Source organism: Callospermophilus lateralis, unplaced genomic scaffold (genome assembly GCF_048772815.1).
Source record: "Callospermophilus lateralis isolate mCalLat2 unplaced genomic scaffold, mCalLat2.hap1 Scaffold_138, whole genome shotgun sequence".
NCBI lineage: Eukaryota > Metazoa > Chordata > Mammalia > Rodentia > Sciuridae > Callospermophilus > Callospermophilus lateralis.
The window spans coordinates 3,038,239-3,043,885 of NW_027512535.1; positions in this window are offsets into that span (position 1 = coordinate 3,038,239).

Here is a 5,647-nt window from a genome sequence, read left to right on the forward strand (position 1 = left end):
GAGCATGGGAGGACTAAAGGAGAGAACACAACTAAACATGTCACGGAAACAGGAGATCTCAACTACAAAGAAAAATGAGGACCTCTTTTTTTTTATTTGTTGCTTAAAACATTACATAGTTCTTAAGATATCATATTTCCTGCATTAGATTCAAGTGAGTTATGAACTCCCATTTTGACCCCATATACAGATTGCACAATCACATTTTTACACATCCACGTTTTTACAAAATGCCATGTTAGTAACTGTTGTATTCTGCTACCTTTTCTAGCCTCTACTATCCCCCCTCTCCTGCCCTCCCATCTTCTCTCTCTATCCCGTCTGCTGTAATTTAATGTTTGGGAATTGGAAACCACACTTTAAACTCACTCTCCTCCCCTTTTTTCCCTTCTGTCAAATTACTCATCATCTTCTTCTATTTCTCCTCCTGCTCCTCCTCTTAATCCTCCTCCTCCTCCTCTTACTCCTCCTCCTTATACCTTTAATTCATTCATCATACACTCATGCATTGGCTCATTCATTCCTTTCACATATGGTGTTGGGGATCCAACTCAGGACCTTTGAAAGTGTGAAGCCAGCACTCTAGTGCTGAGCCAAAACCCCAGCACCTGTCTTTTTGATTTTATGACTGTTTATATGAAATTCAGAATCGCATTCTGCTATGGTTCACTGATATGTGGATTGACCTAGTCCTTGTTTTCTGGGAGACTTTTGGAAAATATACATGAATTATTAGGAGGTTGAAATGAAGAAACGAAGAGGAAATTCCCCAATTTCTTACTCTTAGATTCCATACTCTGACTCTGCCTACCTACTGTAAAAACTTTTAAACTCTTACTCCCCATTTCTATATCATTGCCAACAAGTGAACGTTCACTGCCCTACAACAAACCAGAGAACTCACATTGAACCATGTTTCCCCAGTAGAGACCAAGACACAATACTTATTAAAAAAATACCCTAGTTATGAATTAGTAGGTAAAGCTTTATTTGAGTGTTGAATGTGCTCTAATTATGTGTTTCTGTGTTTGTTGATGTGTGTGGTGTGTGGGTGTGTGTGCTTGTGTGTAAAACAAGCACTGAGGTGTAAAATAAATGCAGGATTGCAACGGCCTTCTTAAAAATAAGAAGCAACTTTATCACATTTGAAGCCCAGTGAAGAATCTGCCTGATACTTAACCTACAATTAATTGAAATGTGAAAACTTCAGGCCTAGAAAAACAAAGCCAACATACATACTGAATCTAATCAGTCTGTCTCACCTGTTTTCTGATCACTCCTGTAAATAAACCTAAATTGCCAGCATAAAACATCAGTTGTTCTAAACGAATGGACGGATGTCCCCCATCATGGGCTGTGTAAAATACATGGAGGAGCCGGCACTGCTTGTTATCTAGAATGACTTCTGCCTGAACTACTATTGGAGAATTGTTGCTGATATACTGCGGTTCTTATACCAGTAAACTGGAATGAAGATAATTTCAGGCTGCAAAGGAATAAATTGATTTTACTAACTGGTTTTTGGAAAACACTGCCATAAAAAATTATCAATATGTTCATAAAGGCATCTACATGTCTCTTCACAAGGGTTTTACATAATGGGGGAGGTGGTGAGGTCTGGATATAACTGAACTGTCCATTAGTAGGTAGAACAATATAATGGGAATCAGAGTGCACATTCCGGTTTGAGCTCAATCTAGGTAACATGGATTCATCTCTGTGTAATAGGCCTGCTTCTGGAAAACACAATGTAGAGCTCCAAAAGCAGAACGATTCTTTCAGAATACCATGTTATGTTTGTAAATAGATAGACAGATAGATATACAGGAATCAAAAATCTGAAAACGGTCTGGAAGTGTACATTTCAATAACTTACAAGGTCAGTAATGGGGGATTAATAGCAGATCAAGAAGACTGTGTCTGCATGCGAAATGGTTCAATTTTTGAAAGAGTTTTTTAAATGAAAATGGACAAAAAATTGAAAGGGTTACAGTAAGTGTTGAGGAGTGACTTGGCAAAAGGAGCACAGAGGTGAGAAAGAATTAAGTAGAGTTCAATAGAACCAGGTATAATTTCTGTACACATGACTCCATGAACAGGAGCAAAGGGGACACTTAAAGAAATCATAGGACTAAGGAGAGATCAGGATTAGGAGGGTTTGTACTAGTCTAGAAATGCTGACCTGAAAACCAATTAAGTTTTCAACTCCTTCTTTTGAGGAACATTAGCTGTGCCGTGCTTTTCAAAAATGACTTGTCATAACTGATTTATGCCCATGTTAGCAACTCTTCTGAAATTACTTTGAAAGTAGACTAATGTGAGAGTTTCTCTTTAGAGATAATTCAAGTTACTTGCATAGGAAGTGGCAGCAGGACTGGGGATGTTGTAGCTCAGTGGCAGTGACCTTGCCTAGCTTGGGGCTGGCCTGCCATGGACTTTCACCCCAAACATTTGCAAGAAAAGAAAAGGGAGGGAAGGGAGAGAGAAAGTTGGAAGGGAGGAAGGCAATGTTGGAGGGATGCAGGGAAGTAGAAAAGAAGGAAGAAGAAGAGGAGAAAAACCAGGAAGGGACGAAGGAAGCAAGGAAGGTAGGAAATAGGGAGAGCACAAGGGCAGGGAAAGGACTGAGTCACTCAAACAAAAGGCAAGGGACACAAAGACCAATAGAGGCCATAAAAGCTTTTTGAACAGTTTAGTCAGCTTTAGAATTTGAGTGACATCAAACTGAATGTTATTATGACTGGATGGAATCTTCCTACTAACCCCGCCTTGGCCTGGCCTAAACCAAATCAAGGGGTGGGTGGCATGGAGAGGAATTCTCTCTGGCTGGAGTGGGAGGGACCTAAACCTGTGGCACATGAGGATGCACTTTGTAGGGAAGCAGACAAGACTCCCCTGATGGGCAGTTGAGCACAACAAGGCTCCTGGGAGCCTTTGATCATGGCTCCCACCGCCATACGCCCACCACCCACCATACGCTCAGCCCCTGAAGGGGATCACAGTGCTCTGCTCCGTTGCCTGGTGCAGGATGGAGTTCCTGACCAAACACCTGAGTGTCCACAGCCTGTGTTGGCCTGCCTGGGCAGGCTGTGGTTGTGGTGGCAAGAGTGAAAGCTGTCTTGGCGTGATGGAGGAGCCAAGGGCTGCCCCTCAGCCATCCTAGTGGGTGGTTCTGGAAGAAGCACCCAGGGTTGTGGCAGCATTGTCCGAAGGCATGAAGCCAGGCCATCTTCCTTTTGGCTTTCCTTGGGAGTTGGTGATGTGTACAGCTCTTGGATTTTTTGGTGTTCTCTCACTCTTCTGGAGAGATTTTCAGTCGGTTCGTAGCAGGCTTTACGTGGGAAGAGAATAAAGGCTGGCTCTAAATCTTGCTGGACTTATTGAGGCAAAATGTGGACTTCTTGAAAAAGTGAGCCTTGTTGAAAAAGAACATGAAGGCTTAGAATCATCTTTAAAGGATTGCAGGTTTGAGAAGGGTTCAAGAGAAGCACAACAGCTGGAGGCAACCGACGAAAAGCTGCATAGGCCTGAATCCAGCCATGGCGTTGAAATGCTCTGCCTAGAAGAAGAGCTCAAAGCACAGAAGGCTCAACATGGTCAACAGGATGAAAAGATGGCGCATCTATGAAGAAAGATACAGTCCCTCCAAGGTGAATCTGAATCCCTCAGATCACAAATAGCTGAAGCTAAAACAAACTGGAGACTCTTTCAAGTGAATGAGGAAGAACTGAAGCTGGCAATCAAAGAGGTTTTGAATGAAGGAGCCCTACTTCCGCCAACGCAGAGACCAACAATACAAGGAGAAGCTGAAGCACAGAGGGAACAAGGAGGTGTCCAATATAAAGCAAAAATCATATTAGAGGACTCTAAAGTTGCTGGAGAACAAGTTCTAAGGGACACAGAAAATCACATGGAGTCTCTGAGTGAATGCTTGCTGAAGATGAAGGATAGATCTTCTCCAAGCCTGGGAACCCAAAGGGAACGTGGTCACCTGGAACTGGGAAAGACGAGTGAACCCGAAATTGGTGCTCACTTGGAGGATGAGTCCAAAGGAGCTTTGAGGAACCTGGTTTATGCTGATAAGCTAAAGGCCTCCTTAGAAATCTTGGAAGGAGGAAGAAATCAAAAATGTACTTTCTCATCTGAAGTGGAGAAAACCACGGAAGACCTTACAGAACACCTTAAAAGTCTGCAGAGTGAACAGGCATCCTTGCAGTCAGAAAATGCACAGCTGCAAAGTGAGAATGAGACCCTACAGAAGAACTTTCAAGTCATGATGGAATGCTATCAAGAAAATATGATGAAACTGCACAGGAAATTAAGAGTGGAGGAAAACTACCGTGTGGAGCAAGAGGAGAAACTTTCCAAAGTCGAAGAAAAGATGAGCCATACAATAAAAGATCTGGAGACCTAGAGAAAGAGAGCCCAATATCTTGAAGAACAATTGCAGAGTACCATTCGTTCCTGTCTGGGGAAGATTATTTCCTCTGAGAAAGAAGCACATGCTAGTGAGTTGGCAGCTCGGATTGCTGAAAGAAACCTCAGTTATTTCAGGAAACACAATGCACGCAACAGACAGAAATTAACTGAGAAGGAGCTTAGATTTGAACTTGTAGAAAAAGATCCCTATGATGCACTGGATGTTTCCAACTCAGCAATGGGCAGAAAGCCTTCTCCAAATGGGCCCTCACCAATAGGTCACCCTTCATCTGAAAGGAGACCTCCTCATTTTGATAAGAGTGGTCCACTCACACTCTCAACTTTCACTCCAGTGGGAGGAGGAAGAAGGTCAAGGGGCCCTGGAGAATCTTCTGGACCATGCGACTAGCAGTAAAGGAAGAGAATCCAGCTGTCATAAGTTCACTGATTTTCAGAGAGCACCTTCTCAGACTGGGCCTCTCTCTCCTCCAGGGGAGCAGGTAAGAAGGCTGATGATCCCTCCGCCAGGCCAACCATATTCTTCTGATGCACGTCTTCCTCTACAAAGGCAAGATAGGTTTTACTCAAATTGTGGTAGAGCATAGGGTCCAGCAGAACACAGAATTCCTAATATGCCTCCTTTGGACTCTGATGTGCCTGATTCACCTCTCCATGCTGAAAACCAAGCATCTGGCTCTGGCTCTGTGTTGGCACCTTTCCCTCCAGTCAGAGGGGCATTGTTTCAGGTTGACCCAAGGTGTCAGTTCATGAGAAGAGGACTTTTTTTTCCTCCGCCTCTCCCAGGAAACTTGTCTGGTCACCTGGAGATTATTTTCCAACTGACCCGCCACCCACTCCATTTCCAGTGAGAAGTGTCTATGCAGGGAGGGGGTTTTCTTCACAAAATCTTCCCCCAAGAGCTGGAATTCAGCACTCTTCACCCCTATTCTGAAAGTACAAGTGAGTTGACTTAAGGGTTCCTTCCACCTGCAAATGAGCCTGTTACTCAACATCCAGAACCAAAAAAGAAACCTCATGCTGTTGCTCTCTCTTCAATTGTAATTTGAGTTATCTCTCATTTTTAGTTTTTAAGTAACTGCTTTTAGTTCAGTAATTGAATATACTTTGGCTCCAATTGAAGCTCAATGAAACAATAATTCTTAAGATAGTATTTTGTAAATAAAGATGGTTTACGTAAGAATCTTATGAGTAAATTATTCCTATTTTA